The following is an 18,794-nucleotide window of genomic DNA, read 5'->3' as shown; positions in this document are numbered from 1 at the left end:
GTTCGGCTTCGTTCAACTTCCGAGATATATAAGCTACAGGATGAAGTTGACCAGTGTCTTTATTTCGTTGTGATAAGACGGCTCCTATTGCTACATCTGAAGCATCAGCTTCCACTATAAAAGGTTGATTCGCATCAGGATGAGTTAAAACTGGGGCAGTGGAGAAAGCTTTCTTTAAAGTCGAGAAGGCTTGATCAGCTTCTGGGGACCATACAAACTTTTCTTTCTTTCTTAGTAGCTTAGTGATTGGAGCCACTGTCTGGGAGAAATGACTTATGAACCTCCGGTAAAAATTTGCAAACCCCAGGAAGCACTGTACATCACAAACAGTTTTTGGAATGGGCCACTCAGATACAGCTTTTACTTTCTTTTCTGCCATCACCATACATGGAGGGGTAAGAATAACCCCCAAATACTCAACCGTGGTAACATGAAACTCACACTTGGTTAGTTTACAATATAAATTGTGTTTTTGAAGGGCTGCAAGAATTTTCTTGACATGTTGTACATGTTCATTTTCATTGTCTGAGTAGATCAAAATGTCATTGATGTAGACTATGGCAAATATGTCGAGGTACTCTCTAAGAACGTCATTCAAGAAAAATTGAAAAGCTGCTGGAGCGTTACACAGACCAAAAGGCATGACGGTATATTCAAAAAGGCCAAATCTTGTCTTGAACGCTGTTTTCCATTCGTCACCCTCTCTCATTCTGACCAAATGACAAGCACCTCGAAGATCAAGCTTCGTGTAGATCTTTGCTCTCTTTACTTGTTCCAATAAAACCGGAATTAGGGGTAAAGGATATTTATTCTTGATGGTGACTTTGTTTAAACCTCTATAGTCAATGCAAGTTCGAAGTTCTCCATTAGCTTTTGGAACAAAAAATAAAGGCGAAGCTGCAGGAGACTTAGAGGGGCGAATGAAGCCATTCTTCAAAAATTGATCTAGGTATTTTCGTAAATGTTGGTTTTCATGTTCTGACAGAGCATATACACGACAGTTGGGAAGTGTCGCACCTGGGGCTAGGACAATTTGACAGTCATAAGATCTATGAGGAGGTAGAGTCTCTGCTCCTTCCTCATCAAATACATCTTTGTACGATGAATACTGTTTGGGCAACTGAGTTTCTTTCTCTGCAGCAGTAGCTATGTTAGAGTTGCAAACTGTTGGTACTTGATTTTTTTGGAGACATTGTTCATTACATAGCGCAGATGAGAACACGATTTGTCGTTCTGCCCAATTGATTTCTGGCTTGTGATGAGTTAACCATGGCAAGCCGAGGATAATTCCATATTGGGGAGCATGGATCACATCTAGAATGATTTTCTCTTCATGTTTCTTTCTTAGAATCTTATCTTCACAAATCATTGACAAGGGGATAGTCTGAAGAGTTACCGGACCACCAGTCAAGAGTTTTCCATCGACTGCCTGGATGATTTCTGGGTTTTTCTTTTCAATACATGGGATCCCCCATGCACGAACCAATTGGACATCAACAAAATACCCAGTAGCTCCAGAATCGACTAGACCTTTTTTTAAATAGATCTCTTTCTTGACCTGAACTCTTATTTCCAGTTTAAGATGTCTAGATTGTGAAGGGTCCACGGTGACACCCAAGAGCAACCCTTCTCTGCATCTCAGGTGTTTTAGTTTTCCAACTCGACTGGTGCATTGGCTGCGACCTTCTGAACTGGACCTTGCTTGTTCTTTCGTTTAATGGGACAATCTTTGGCAAAATGACCTTTTCGCCCACAATAAAGACATTGTCCATTTTTTCTGCGTAAGTCCTTTTCATCTTTAGTCAAAGGTCATCTGATGGTTCCAATTTCCATCGTTTCCGACGTTCTTTCTTTCGGAGTTTTTGAATCTCTGTTATCATGAACGTGCCATGAATATTTTTCAATCTTTTTGTGCGTTCCTTTACGTTCTGCTAAACGATGGTCAAGTCTCAAGACAAGATTTATTAACTCTTGACAGTCTGTAGGTTGTGGATCGATTTGCGCTAAGATATGTTTTAATTCCTCTTTGAGTCCCTTGTAAAACAAGACCGCTTGTTTTTCTTCAGGCCAGGAAGTCTCGGCAACCAGCCGGTTAAAGTTGGCTAAATACGACACTAGGTCTTGATTTCCTTGGCGTAAGTTTAATAATTCATGATCTGCTGACTGTGTTACAGTTCTACGATCAAAAACTCTCTCAAATTCACGAACAAAATTTCTCCAATTATACAACAAGGGACTATTTTTACGCACAAGAGGAATTGACCAAGTAGCTGCATCTCCAGTCAGATATGATAACAAGAAAGCTACTTTGGACTGGGCATCGGGAAAGGTATTTGGTCTGCAGGTGAAGTGTAGTTCCAGTTGAACCAGGAAAGATTGCGATTTCAATGGGTCACCTGAGAAACGTTCTGGGGGAGCTAAAGGAATAGCAGCAGGAACATTTAGGGAAATTGGACTACTTCCAGAAGCCTGAGAAGAAGTACCTGGCCAAAACACCCCTGTGGGACTTTGCTCCTTCTTCTCTACTTTATCTTGCAACTGACTCACTCTCTCTGCTAAGCTGGTTGTCAATTCTTTGGATGATACCACCTCTGCTTGGAGCTGGGTGATAGCCTTAACTAACTCGTCTAGCGTGGCCATGCTGAGAACATACACAAACCAGGAGGATAATAATTTGTGGGCTCACTATTCTGTCAGAGTCACCAGATCTTCGGGGTTTGCGCACGTTCCCAACACGTCCTCTAATGAACAAGTCCAAGACTCTGATAGACAATTCACAGAGACTGTGAGAGTTCAAGAGGGGAAGAGGGGATTAGGAAGGGTACTGCTAGGAAGGAGACCTTTAATGGGAAAAAAGGTTAGAACACACAATATAACCTGAAGTAAATATTAATAAACATAGTCTTTCTGAAAATATGAGCAATCTTGAATTGCAGTTTTAAAAATGAACAGATTTTGTGATGATCAGATACCTGTATTGGAATCAAGATTCATTTAAATAAAACCTTTCTTATTCAAGCATGAATTAGAATAACAAGAATATGCATAATAGGAGCATATAATATTGCATCTAGAACTTCTGATCCTATATATATTTTCTTTGAAATGTTTTCAACACAGATTACACTCTTAAAACACTAGAGAAGAAATATTTTTCAATGGGTTCAATAGTTCAAGAAATATTTCCCATACTTGTCAACTCGAATTGTACCAAGCAATTATCCTGGAATGGTAATATGCAGTTCACAACATAAATAAACTCTAGTAAAAAATTGCATGTCCTGCTGACTCGAATGCCACCATGCAAAGTCAAGAAATGGTTGCACAATAAATAGCGACAGGTTTTGAAATTATCTTAAATTGAATTATACATCGTGCCACTTCAAAACCTTCTTTTAAATGTCAATAAATAGTAACACACAATGTACCACAAGCTTTTAAAGCTTTATAAACGAACCGCGCCTCTTGCCGATTCGTGATCAATCATGTATGTGTCAATAAATGCCAGCGCGCAATGCAACTCAAGATTTCAAAGCTTTTCAAACGAATCGCGCCTCCCGCTGATTCATAAATATCCACGTGTATGTCAATAAACACTGGCGCGCAATGTTTAACATGAGTTTCAAAACTATAAATGAATCGCGCTTCTTGACGATTCATAAACATCCATGTACACACTTGAACAAAAATACTCGAGGGCACTTTTTATGACTATGACCTTAAAACAAATTGTTAACATAAATAAACGATCAGATCTTAGAATGAGATAATTCTAGATAAAATAAACGGTATTGGGAATAAACCCAACTACCGTCTTACCACCCAGGAACAAGATGCACCAATGAAGATTTCAAAGCAGAACTGGGAGACCAAAAAGGCCACTGGAACTGAAGTTCTGGAAATAGCTGCTCTTCTGCACTGGAACCTCTGAATAGTGAGCACTGGGAGTTGGGCTGACTCTCCTTATATAGAGTCTTGGCCCAGCCCAGAACCACGCCCAGGCATGTTGCAGGGAAAGTCTCTGGAAGGCCCTGGAAAGAGGCCACACCCTAACCCACTCTGAAACCCTGTAGCAATACCTTGCAAAGAAACAGTATTTGTAAACATATTAAGAATAAGTGTTTAGGATTGAACTCTGCAATGCAAAAGGGTAAAATACACCATATCAGCACAATGCATGAATCATGTTATTTTGAAAGTGATGTTTTTTTGCATTTTTTGACGCCAATAGAGAACGTACTGTTCTGGTGTAGACAGTATATATGGATTAAAGGTATTTTGATGTGATTGTATTGCTCTAATTACTGTATTCATGATGCTTCCTAGCACAATTCTATAAGTCTTGAATAACTGCCCAACATGCATGAATCATGTTATTTTGAAAGTGATGTTTTTTTGCATTTTTTGACGCCAATAGAGCGCGTACTGTTCTGGTGTTGACAGTACTCCCCTCTCCCAGACGCGCTCTAGGGCCTGGTTTGCTTGGATTAAGACGATGAAAGTGTCTCACAAGTACTGGAGCATGAAAATCAGATGCGGAAACCCATGAGTTACTTTCAGGACCATAACCTTTCCATGAGATTAAATACCAAAGATTACGTCCTCTCAGTTTAGAATCCAACACTTTCTTGACTTCATATTCTTCTTCCCCTTGTACTAAAACAGGAGCTGGATGAGGATGGACCTTTTGGACTGCCTTTTTCAAGAGGGAAGTGTGGAACACTGGATGAATCCGTAAGGATCCGGGCAATTGTAGTTTATAAGTCACTGGATTGATTTGCTGAAGGACAGTATAAGGACCTATGAATTTGGGGTTAAACATGTGCTTCTTCTTGAAATCTATATGTTTTGTGGAAAGCCACACTTTGTCACCTGGTTGATATTGCGGTCCCTCACAATGTTTCTTATCATAATGTCTTTTATATTTTTGTTTGGCTTTTTCTAGATACTGTTGAATCAGCTTCTGGGTTTGATGTAAATGCTGAATGGTTTCTGACACAGCTGGAGTAAGAGAACTTTCTTGAGGAATTGTGATGGGCAAGGTGTCAGGATGATAACCAAATAAACCAAAAAAGGGTGTAACGCCAATGGAAGTGTGGAATGAGTTATTGTAAGCTAACTCAGCTAACCAGAGCATAGATGTCCAAGAATGAAGTGCCTTTTCAGCGTAGGCACGTAGGTATTGTTTTAAAGTCTGATTTAGTCTTTCTGTTTGACCATCTGTTTGAGGATGGTGACTAGTAGATAGTGTAGATGTCACTTGGAGTGTTTTACACCATGTCTTCCAGAAATTGGAGGAAAATTGTGACCCCCGATCAGAGAGGATAACCTTTGGTAGTCCATGATAACGAACCACTCTGTTCAGTAAAATGTTTGCCAATTCACTAGAAGTGGGCAATTTTTTACAGGCAATAAAATGTCCATATTTTGTGAGACTATCTACTACCACCAGAATTACTGAATGCTGTTGAACCACTGGCAGACCTGTAATAAAGTCTAATGAAATGTGTTCCCATGGACGACTTGGAGTTGGAAGTGGATGTAATAATCCTTTTGGTTTAGAATGACTTGTGTTAATGCGAGCACAAACTTCACAGTTGTTTACCATTGCTTTTACATCTTTTGTTAGGGTAGGCCACCAAAAATAACGTTGGATCAGTTCAAGAGTTTTAGGAATACCTAGATGACCTGCCGTAGGTAAAACATGTAACCAATGAAACACTATCTTGCGAAGTTTGATAGTGGGTATGAATAAACGAGCGTCATGAAAGGGTAAACCTTGTTTGATTGACCTTTTGGGATCAGCTTGGGCCCATGTTTGCCATTTTTCAACAGTGAAGGAATTGCGAATTTCTTCAAAGAAATCTTCAGTTTTTATGATACATAGAACCTTGTCTGGAGCAATGATAGCTCTGGAGGCTTGAAATGCAGGCAACGTGGTAGACTCTTGACGGGACAAGGCGTCAGCCTTGCGATTATCTTTACCAGGCCGGAAGGTTACTACAAAATCAAATTCGGCAAAAAAAGCATCCAGCGTAATTGCCTAGGGGTCAAAAGTCTGGCAGAACTCATGAATTGAAGATTACGATCATCAGTATATACTGTAACAGTGTATTTGGCACCCAATAAATGATGTCTCCATTCTTTAAAGGCGTCCCGAATTGCCAGAAGTTCTTTTTCAGCAATGACATAGTTTTGTTCGGCTTCGTTCAACTTCCGAGATATATAAGCTACAGGATGAAGTTGACCAGTGTCTTTATTTCGTTGTGATAAGACGGCTCCTATTGCTACATCTGAAGCATCAGCTTCCACTATAAAAGGTTGATTCGCATCAGGATGAGTTAAAACTGGGGCAGTGGAGAAAGCTTTCTTTAAAGTCGAGAAGGCTTGATCAGCTTCTGGGGACCATACAAACTTTTCTTTCTTTCTTAGTAGCTTAGTGATTGGAGCCACTGTCTGGGAGAAATGACTTATGAACCTCCGGTAAAAATTTGCAAACCCCAGGAAGCACTGTACATCACAAACAGTTTTTGGAATGGGCCACTCAGATACAGCTTTTACTTTCTTTTCTGCCATCACCATACATGGAGGGGTAAGAATAACCCCCAAATACTCAACCGTGGTAACATGAAACTCACACTTGGTTAGTTTACAATATAAATTGTGTTTTTGAAGGGCTGCAAGAATTTTCTTGACATGTTGTACATGTTCATTTTCATTGTCTGAGTAGATCAAAATGTCATTGATGTAGACTATGGCAAATATGTCGAGGTACTCTCTAAGAACGTCATTCAAGAAAAATTGAAAAGCTGCTGGAGCGTTACACAGACCAAAAGGCATGACGGTATATTCAAAAAGGCCAAATCTTGTCTTGAACGCTGTTTTCCATTCGTCACCCTCTCTCATTCTGACCAAATGACAAGCACCTCGAAGATCAAGCTTCGTGTAGATCTTTGCTCTCTTTACTTGTTCCAATAAAACCGGAATTAGGGGTAAAGGATATTTATTCTTGATGGTGACTTTGTTTAAACCTCTATAGTCAATGCAAGTTCGAAGTTCTCCATTAGCTTTTGGAACAAAAAATAAAGGCGAAGCTGCAGGAGACTTAGAGGGGCGAATGAAGCCATTCTTCAAAAATTGATCTAGGTATTTTCGTAAATGTTGGTTTTCATGTTCTGACAGAGCATATACACGACAGTTGGGAAGTGTCGCACCTGGGGCTAGGACAATTTGACAGTCATAAGATCTATGAGGAGGTAGAGTCTCTGCTCCTTCCTCATCAAATACATCTTTGTACGATGAATACTGTTTGGGCAACTGAGTTTCTTTCTCTGCAGCAGTAGCTATGTTAGAGTTGCAAACTGTTGGTACTTGATTTTTTTGGAGACATTGTTCATTACATAGCGCAGATGAGAACACGATTTGTCGTTCTGCCCAATTGATTTCTGGATTGTGATGAGTTAACCATGGCAAGCCGAGGATAATTCCATATTGGGGAGCATGGATCACATCTAGAATGATTTTCTCTTCATGTTTCTTTCTTAGAATCTTATCTTCACAAATCATTGACAAGGGGATAGTCTGAAGAGTTACCGGACCACCAGTCAAGAGTTTTCCATCGACTGCCTGGATGATTTCTGGGTTTTTCTTTTCAATACATGGGATCCCCCATGCACGAACCAATTGGACATCAACAAAATACCCAGTAGCTCCAGAATCGACTAGACCTTTTTTTAAATAGATCTCTTTCTTGACCTGAACTCTTATTTCCAGTTTAAGATGTCTAGATTGTGAAGGGTCCACGGTGACACCCAAGAGCAACCCTTCTCTGCATCTCAGGTGTTTTAGTTTTCCAACTCGACTGGTGCATTGGCTGCGACCTTCTGAACTGGACCTTGCTTGTTCTTTCGTTTAATGTGACAATCTTTGGCAAAATGACCTTTTCGCCCACAATAAAGACATTGTCCATTTTTTCTGCGTAAGTCCTTTTCATCTTTAGTCAAAGGTCATCTGATGGTTCCAATTTCCATCGTTTCCGACGTTCTTTCTTTCGGAGTTTTTGAATCTCTGTTATCATGAACGTGCCATGAATATTTTTCAATCTTTTTGTGCGTTCCTTTACGTTCTGCTAAACGATGGTCAAGTCTCAAGACAAGATTTATTAACTCTTGACAGTCTGTAGGTTGTGGATCGATTTGCGCTAAGATATGTTTTAATTCCTCTTTGAGTCCCTTGTAAAACAAGACCGCTTGTTTTTCTTCAGGCCAGGAAGTCTCGGCAACCAGCCGGTTAAAGTTGGCTAAATACGACACTAGGTCTTGATTTCCTTGGCGTAAGTTTAATAATTCATGATCTGCTGACTGTGTTACAGTTCTACGATCAAAAACTCTCTCAAATTCACGAACAAAATTTCTCCAATTATACAACAAGGGACTATTTTTACGCACAAGAGGAATTGACCAAGTAGCTGCATCTCCAGTCAGATATGATAACAAGAAAGCTACTTTGGACTGGGCATCGGGAAAGGTATTTGGTCTGCAGGTGAAGTGTAGTTCCAGTTGAACCAGGAAAGATTGCGATTTCAATGGGTCACCTGAGAAACGTTCTGGGGGAGCTAAAGGAATAGCAGCAGGAACATTTAGGGAAATTGGACTACTTCCAGAAGCCTGAGAAGAAGTACCTGGCCAAAACACCCCTGTGGGACTTTGCTCCTTCTTCTCTACTTTATCTTGCAACTGACTCACTCTCTCTGCTAAGCTGGTTGTCAATTCTTTGGATGATACCACCTCTGCTTGGAGCTGGGTGATAGCCTTAACTAACTCGTCTAGCGTGGCCATGCTGAGAACATACACAAACCAGGAGGATAATAATTTGTGGGCTCACTATTCTGTCAGAGTCACCAGATCTTCGGGGTTTGCGCACGTTCCCAACACGTCCTCTAATGAACAAGTCCAAGACTCTGATAGACAATTCACAGAGACTGTGAGAGTTCAAGAGGGGAAGAGGGGATTAGGAAGGGTACTGCTAGGAAGGAGACCTTTAATGGGAAAAAAGGTTAGAACACACAATATAACCTGAAGTAAATATTAATAAACATAGTCTTTCTGAAAATATGAGCAATCTTGAATTGCAGTTTTAAAAATGAACAGATTTTGTGATGATCAGATACCTGTATTGGAATCAAGATTCATTTAAATAAAACCTTTCTTATTCAAGCATGAATTAGAATAACAAGAATATGCATAATAGGAGCATATAATATTGCATCTAGAACTTCTGATCCTATATATATTTTCTTTGAAATGTTTTCAACACAGATTACACTCTTAAAACACTAGAGAAGAAATATTTTTCAATGGGTTCAATAGTTCAAGAAATATTTCCCATACTTGTCAACTCGAATTGTACCAAGCAATTATCCTGGAATGGTAATATGCAGTTCACAACATAAATAAACTCTAGTAAAAAATTGCATGTCCTGCTGACTCGAATGCCACCATGCAAAGTCAAGAAATGGTTGCACAATAAATAGCGACAGGTTTTGAAATTATCTTAAATTGAATTATACATCGTGCCACTTCAAAACCTTCTTTTAAATGTCAATAAATAGTAACACACAATGTACCACAAGCTTTTAAAGCTTTATAAACGAACCGCGCCTCTTGCCGATTCGTGATCAATCATGTATGTGTCAATAAATGCCAGCGCGCAATGCAACTCAAGATTTCAAAGCTTTTCAAACGAATCGCGCCTCCCGCTGATTCATAAATATCCACGTGTATGTCAATAAACACTGGCGCGCAATGTTTAACATGAGTTTCAAAACTATAAATGAATCGCGCTTCTTGACGATTCATAAACATCCATGTACACACTTGAACAAAAATACTCGAGGGCACTTTTTATGACTATGACCTTAAAACAAATTGTTAACATAAATAAACGATCAGATCTTAGAATGAGATAATTCTAGATAAAATAAACGGTATTGGGAATAAACCCAACTACCGTCTTACCACCCAGGAACAAGATGCACCAATGAAGATTTCAAAGCAGAACTGGGAGATCAAAAAGGCCACTGGAACTGAAGTTCTGGAAATAGCTGCTCTTCTGCACTGGAACCTCTGAATAGTGAGCACTGGGAGTTGGGCTGACTCTCCTTATATAGAGTCTTGGCCCAGCCCAGAACCACGCCCAGGCATGTTGCAGGGAAAGTCTCTGGAAGGCCCTGGAAAGAGGCCACACCCTAACCCACTCTGAAACCCTGTAGCAATACCTTGCAAAGAAACAGTATTTGTAAACATATTAAGAATAAGTGTTTAGGATTGAACTCTGCAATGCAAAAGGGTAAAATACACCATATCAGCACAATGCATGAATCATGTTATTTTGAAAGTGATGTTTTTTTGCATTTTTTGACGCCAATAGAGAACGTACTGTTCTGGTGTAGACAGTATATATGGATTAAAGGTATTTTGATGTGATTGTATTGCTCTAATTACTGTATTCATGATGCTTCCTAGCACAATTCTATAAGTCTTGAATAACTGCCCAACATGCACTTCAGTTGAGTTACGCTGGTTTCTGCCTGCCCTTAAAGGAAGTTGCATATATATTACACTCCACTATGGGATATTGTGTAATTTTTGGGAATTACTCCAACTGGCAGGAGGAGGTAACTCAAAGTCAATCTATATTTTATTGTGGGATGTTCCTAGGAGTTTATTTCTTCCGAAGCTGTCAGACTTTCAATTAGGTTGGCTTTTCAGTTCTCTTTCAGCCATTTCAACAGTATGCATATCTTCAAATATGCTCATGTTCTGCCACTTCTGTTTGACTCATTTTATAGATCTGATATTTCTTACATTGCAACAAATGTTAAGGTAAGTTAAACAAAGGGCTGATACTTTGTTTACTTACCCATTTTCTGACCTGCATATAGCTTGTTTTCATTATTTTAAATTTGTCAGTGCCTAGCATTTTCAATTTGGAGAGACACTTTTAACATTTTTGTTTTGTTAAGGCCCCCTTCTTTCATGTATGATCTATTGAATGACAGAGTCTCACTAAACTATGACACACTCATTTTTGGGTAGTATGGGGCATACATACCAGCCCACTGTGCTGCTGGTGCATCACTTTTTGTGAAGCACCTGTGGCACAGAGTGCAGACCCATATCAACAGGGCCACACAAAGCCACTTTTTGCAGAGCTTTTCATGGCCTTGTAGTTATTGTGTAAGGCAATGCAGCACAAGATGCTGCATTGCCTTACACTGGGTCAAGGAGGAGTACCATGGGCTTTGCAGTGGGTGTTCCCACACAACATCCATGGGTCTTGATGCATTCCCAGATTTACATGAATCTCTAAACCTCGGAATGTGTCAAACCTGTACGCCTCCCCAGGACGGGCGCAGCAAGGAGAAATTTATTTATTTCTCCTTATTGTGTTCTCTTTCTATGTGTGCTTCTGCAGTACACATAAAAAGAGGGAAATGCCTCTCTGGATTGTTTTTGTGCAGGAAGGCACACAAGAACAATACTGCCTACAATGCAGACAACCTTGCACCAAGGAGCGAGATCCAGTGGGGGATCCTGGCATGTGGATCCCTGGAGCAAGGTGTGGGGAGAGTCAACTATGCTGATTGGGCCATCACCTGTGTGCGAGTGTAAGTTAGTGACCTAGTATGCTACAGGGCGCTGCCATAAAGTTAACCGTGATGATCAGGCAATGTACAATGCGTACGTCAGAAACCCTGTATGCCAGAAGCAGCCGCTGTGAAGTTAACTGTGCTGACCGGTCCATCACCTATGTGAAGTGTTCAAGTTGGGAACCCTGGATGCTAGACGGGGCTGATCAGAACCAGAAACCGTTGAACCCCCCCCCCACACACTTGTTGCACTGTTGCATCAGAGGAGCACCTAGGACACAGAGCCACAGCCCCTGCAGAGCCACGAGTGTTACTCACTGAAGGGCAGTCGCTGAATCCTCCGTGAGTAACATAATCTGGTCATGCAATCTCTGCTTATGCAGGTCAGCCTGATCAAAGGGCTGGAAGGCCCTGGGGGAATTTGTCTGCCGGATTACACTTTGGTGATGGAATGCATTTGAATTTTCTAAAACAGTTGTAGTGGTACTCCTGAGACTCTGGCAGCTGGTGGGGCCTAATCTAAATGTCACCTACACCAAGTGGGCAATAGCAACCACCACTAGTTGGAGAGAAGTGGGGCTCAGGAGCTTGTCCATTAACACTAGAGCCCTGTCCTTAGTGTTCTGTGTATTTTGTTTGTGTATGCCTTACTTCACTTTATATAAATGATACTTTTGTAATAAAAGCCAGTATTTGACTGGCCAGTCATTCATTGTTACTATTGAATGCACTTTGATCTATAAGCCTGTGTTACCCCCCTATATCTATATCCCTGGCCCTTAAAACGTTTTGATCTGCTTGACCGCACTCTATTGAGAGGCAAGTGCTGAAGGGGTACTTGGACCAGTTGTACAGGATCCATAGTAGGCTGGGCCCCAGGACATCAGACGTAAAGTCTTCATCCTTCTTGGTTGAGCCCAGTAGCTCCTGCTTGCTCCATAGCTCTCTGGATGGTGTTCGAAAAAGGAGCTTATTTAGAATATGCCAAGGCACTAGTCCTGAGAATAGAATTTGGCATGACCTCCATTGGGAAATTATAAGATAAATCTGCCCTCCTATACTTTTAACTATGTAAGGCAGGAAGAGGTAACACAGAAGCAATCTATTCTTTATTGTGTTATGAGATCTCTTCTAATCCACGCAACAAAGCTGCTAAATTCCTCATGGGGATGAACAGTGGGTATGGGCTCGAAGAGCTTTGGTTTCAAAGGCCCACATTTATACTCTGTTTGCGCCGAGTTTGTGTCATTTGTTTTAATGCAAATGCAGCACAAACTTAACTCCATATTTATATTTTGATGCTAGACCCGTCTAGCGTAAAAAATGTGGAGCTAGCGGCATTTTAAGAATGCGTGAAACCGCATTGCATCAATAAGATGCAAGGTAGGCGTTCCCGTCCAAAAAATGTCCCAAACACCATTGCGCCATATTTATCAACCCGGGCAAAAATGACGCTTGGGTGGGAGGCGGACCCGAAAAATGACCCTAAACCCGTTTTACGTCAAATTTGAACACCTGGGTCGGGGCAGACGTTAAAATGAGGCAAACACACCCACCTTTTAAGGAAAACACACACAAGCAACATTACAGACCAATAGGACAACATGGAGGTGCTACTGATGCAGATTGCAAGACAACGCCGAGCACAGGACCAACGGCAGCAGCCACCACCACCCCAACGTGGCCCACAAAGGCAAGGCAGGAGAGACTTTTCAAGAACAGGACAACCCTCAGTGCCCTCAGGGAACAGGAAATTATTCGGAGGTAATGACTCAACTGGTAAGCCATACAGCAGCTGCGCCATATTGAGCCACAACTAACAGCTAACCGGCAGACACCACACAAAATACCACGAATGACCAAGCAGCTAGCTGTCTTGAATATGTTGGCAAGTGGCTCCTTCCAGACAATGGGTGCCCTGGTCACTGGGGTATCACAGCCCTCATTCTCTGCCTTCCAGACGAAGGTGTTAGATGCCATAATCTCTCTCACACCGGCCACATCAGCTTCCCCAAGACCCAGCAGAAGCAGCAGTAGATAAAACAGAGCTTCTAAATCCATGGCTTCCAGCATGTGCTCGGTGCAATTGACTGCAGCCATGTCCGGATCGTCCCACCTGCTGCAACTGAGCACCTATTCAGGAACAGAAAGCACACACATTCCATCAATACACAGGCCATAGGTGACCACCAGGGATTGTTCACCAACATCTTGGCCAAGTATCCTGGGAGTGTCCATTATTCTTTCATATTCTGCCAGAGCAGGATCAATCATCGCTTCCAGGATGGACAATATGGCAATGGCCTTCTTGTTTGTAAGTCAATAAACCTAGCAATGTACACACAGCACAACAACCCTGTAGGACACACAAAACACACACCACTACATTGACATGTGGGCAGGCTCACACTGAAGTGTGACACTGGTAGTTATGTTGTACACTCTGACACAATGGAATACACACCTCTGGACAAATAACGGCTACCACAAACATTAGCTGCCACTCTAGAGCAACAAGGGACCAATGTCAAAGCCCACAGTGACAAAGACATGGCCTGCACTGGAAGTACAACTTGGAAGATGAACCATTTAAAATTACATTAGACCACATAGTCAATCGGCTACCCTCCCAAACAGTATGTAGCGTGGAGGGGGTGTGCAATGTGTGTTTTAGCTAGCCTAACACCATGAGACACATAGGATGATGATGCGTGCTCAGATGTAGGTGACACCGAAATACCGAGGAAGTCCCAACATCATACATCACTCCTGGGGTGCTGTTTCCAGGTTGCAATAAGGAAGTGGACTGTGCTATGAACACATATTGATGTGGCACTAATGTAAACTGCATACTGCTGCACACACTGAAAGAGCCAATTGTCCATCAAAATATCATATGTACAGGGAGCTGGCCCTTCCTGCACAGATACATTCACCTCCACAAGGCAGTTAGCCAGGTTCCCTGGAGCAAGTTCGGTAGAGTAGATGCATGGTTGCACATGAGCTACTGGCACAGGAAACAACAAAGGCTTGCATAGAAACAAGTCATACATGGGACAAATGTGAATTGTCAATACTAAACAGCTCAGTGCTGCCAACTTATGGAGATGTGTTGTGCAATGTCACCTACCCAAATCAAAGGGCCTCACTGTCACATTTCATCTGCAATGACATATGTCTAAATGGATGCGATGTCCAGGCCATGTAGTGGAACCATGATACCACCACATCTGAATCCATTGTATGTGTGGATGTATCATGTCCCCTCCAGTGAAAGCACACTAAAACATGTTGGAGACTACACAAAGCATTGTACATACATACTGACCAACAGTTTGGAAAAATAAATCATAGATCCCAGGTCAATGAGCCAAACACAAGTTCTCATGTCAAACAACCCAGTGCAGATAAAACCTCACAGAAGCCCAGGATCTCACACAATACCACAAACACATATGATTCACAGACGACACAAGATATCAAATGCCATGCTACATGATATTCCTGTTGCAAGCACTAACAAAATATTCACTCCCATGATCTTTTGCAGCGGATTAAGGTTACGGGACCCAGCCATGGATCATGACCCCATTCCCCAACCCAAGCAGAGCGTGCCTATAATGAGGCACATCAGAGGACAAACACCACTGTGGAAAGGACCTTTGGCATCCTGAAGTCCAGATTCAGGTGCCTGGACATCACAGAGGTAGCCTCCTATATATGCCCCACATATGGTGTGTAAAATTATACTGACCTGTGCTATCCTGCACAACATTTGTGTGAGGAGAAACATCCCATTATATGAGCCAGACCAAGAACTGCATGAGGAGGAGGAGGATGGTGGCAGGGAAAATGAGGGGGGACAACAGAAAACACCTTCAGGAATGTGCCTCAGACAGCAAATTGTACACAACATTTTCACTTAATAGTCACTCTACACACCTTGTTAAGATATGTAAATAAACACCTTACTTGATCACACAATCCTGCTCTGGTTTCTTTCATTCTCCATCACATGTTCCTTAGGAATGTGAGTATTATCTCATGGAGCATGTTACAAAGACAAATCTGACTACTTCTGATACAACATCACATGTGATGCGTATGATTGTACAACAAACATCACACACATATAAAAATACTCATCTATTGAATTTCACATATGACGGACAAAATCAGTGGACCACAGCATATGACTCACATCCACATTGCCAACATGGTCTACTGTATCACGTAACACACAACTAGGACATCTCCAACCATAAGGTAAATAAGTGCCCCATAAATGAGGCAGTGGATGTGAAATATCAATGAAAACAGGAATGCATGAACAGACCCCTAACATTAGTAGGTGTGACATTTGCAATCTCTGCAAGGAGCTTGTGTGACAAGGGGGGCATCATTTGTGAAAATGGATAACATGAGTGTCCCAGTCATGACAAGCAATGTTCACAACACATGCCCTGCGCAGTCCATCCCTGGAAATCAGTCCTGCCACTGCCATGTGTTACGTCTCTGCCCTCCCATCTCTAGGGGGCACTGTAAACGGACTATCTGTACCCTGAGATTCATCACTAACACTCACCTAGAGTCCCTTTCTGACTCCTGTTCGCTTCCCTTTTCCATATGGCATGCCATAGAGGAACTACATTAGCTTCCATGGACTCCAGGTCCCATGATGCATTGCCTGGTAGTCAGTAAGACCTGTAATCTTCTGTCCATTGCTTCCCATGGGAAAAGTCTGGTTGTCCCTTTATACTGGATTCTCTCCTCCAGGACGTGTGAGAGACTGAAGCTGCACACATCTGTGACCTCTCTTGTGCAGCCCAGCCATGTGACTCTGCCCTGGCCTTGCTGCTGCCTGAAACTGCCTATAACCTGCCATTCCCTGAAGCTCCTCATCGTGCATTGGAATAAGATTCCTTTGTGTTCCAGACCCCTTTCTGGATTGTGATAGAGTCCCGATTATGCCTGAACCTGCTCTCTGTTTTCCCAGTCCTTTTCCTGCTTGTTTTAGTCAGAGTCTGTTCCCTGTTTCTCAGCCTTGTTCCTGTTTGTTTCAGTCAGAGCCTGCTTTCTATTTACCAGCCCAGTTCCTGCCTTTGCGTCAACCTGAGCCTGTTTCCTGTCCCTGGCTTTGCTTCCTAGTTTGTTCTTTCTGTTTCTGTTTCCTCTTCGGTTATCGTGTCTGGTGAGTGTACTATCAGTCCTCACCTGTGTAGAAGTGTTTTCCTTTGTACTTTCATTGGCACCAGGTTTCCAGGAGGCAAATGCAACCCCCACCCTTTGTCTAGTGTTGCATGTAGTCTTTAGTGCCTGACAATGACAGTGTGCTAGAGCTGTTTTCCATGAATTGCCACTGTGTCTCCAGCTGGACCCACAATGGCTAGTCTTGTGTATGTAAGTACAAGCCTTGTTTGTTCCCTAAGGGTCCAGAGACAGAATCACTTCCACTGCCTCCTTTCTATGGGGCTTGCGTGGTGACTATCTGTAAGAGTAATCTGCGCAGCGGCATTGACGTTCCCTGTTGCTGTGGGAAGTTCTGAGCCCTACCCTGTGTACAACCTTAGTGATAACTCCAGCGTGTTTGTCCATTACTGACCCATTCATATTTCTTCACACCAAGGTTGCTCAGCCTTCACTTTCCTGTTTTCTCTGCCTTACCATAGCTGTCCTTTCCTCTTGTATGCCTTTATCTGCTCTTCTGCTTTGGTACACAACCTCCTTGCGAGATGCTCTGTGAATTCAAGGGGTGCCCATAACAGAGTCCTGACTAGACCAGCCCGAAACCGTGACACCATGGAGCCCAATCCTGACACACGGTACACATGCCCACACACTTGAACTGGACACTTCTGTGGAATGCACATCTGAAAATATGTGAACACATGCAGCCAGGCAGCAGGTCCACCACAGCAACACAAGTAACATAGGTAATTGTAATGAGTCAAACTGACCTGTACCAAACATTTTATGGGTGGAATTAAGGCACAGTGTTTCAAACACAGTACGTACCAAACATGTACACATGTCAGACATGAAGTCGTAACCAACAATTTAATGACCTATGAGGGGGAACATATCCTAAATAGGACTCATCAGCCATCCTCAATGAGTTTTGTTTGTCGTGAGAAATGCAATGTCCCTCAAGTCAAACAACTACACACATCACATGAGTCAACACATGTTACAAACATATACCATGACTGTTGTAGATCACTGATTGCCATCAGATGTAGATACACATTTGGAACACATTCATACATTTGCATGAGGCCAAAGTATTGCATGCCGTTCCTTCAGAAACACACACATCATTGTTACCATTCACAACAAAAACACAAAGTTGCATGCTCTACCACATGTGACCAAACACTATATTACACACTGCAGGCCATACCATCCTATCTTTATGTTGATACAGGGTGCATTCATGTTAAATATTAGAAAATCACGCAAATACAGATAGAGTCAAAAATGTTGACGCAAATGCGTAGAAAAATCCAGCAAAAGCAAACTAACCATACATGGGCCCTTAGCATGAATTCCACCTGCGCACCTCACGCATGTGGATATCCATTGAAATTGAAATATACAGGTAATGCATGGTATTTTGACAACCCATGTAGTTGATGCATCGAAAATATTAATGCAACCATTGTATGGGTCAAAAAAATACATGCATGACGGAAAACGGGCCGCAAAGGGTACAGGAAGTGATGCAATAGGAAATCCTGTTTACAGGAATGGTACAGTGGGTGTACTTTCACTTTCACTTTACAGTCTGTGCTATTTCTTGACTGCTTCTCGACTGTGTGGCTGTGTCTCGGTGTTGCAGGTGTCTCAATTGTGTTTATTGTATCTTGTGGTGTCTCTCTTGTTGTGTCTTTTGTAAATTCTGTTTGTTTATTTTACCTGTCTGTGTGATTTTGTGAGGGTTAGTGTCTTTCATATTGTATTTGTACTGTCAGGTGTCTGTCTAGGGGTTAGATTAGTTGGGTTAGTTTGGGTTCCTAGGTTTGGGCTGTAAGTTTCCTTTATTTACATTTCTTTCCCTCTTTATTTCTACATTTTCTTAGATTTGGATTTGTTGTTCAGGGACATGTTGGGAAGGGTGAGGCTGACACGCATGGGCGGGGAGGAG

Source organism: Pleurodeles waltl, chromosome 9 (assembly GCF_031143425.1).
Source record: "Pleurodeles waltl isolate 20211129_DDA chromosome 9, aPleWal1.hap1.20221129, whole genome shotgun sequence".
NCBI classification, from domain to species: domain Eukaryota; kingdom Metazoa; phylum Chordata; class Amphibia; order Caudata; family Salamandridae; genus Pleurodeles; species Pleurodeles waltl.
The sequence above is the reverse complement of the archived record's forward strand: the minus strand, read 5'-3'. Positions refer to the sequence as shown.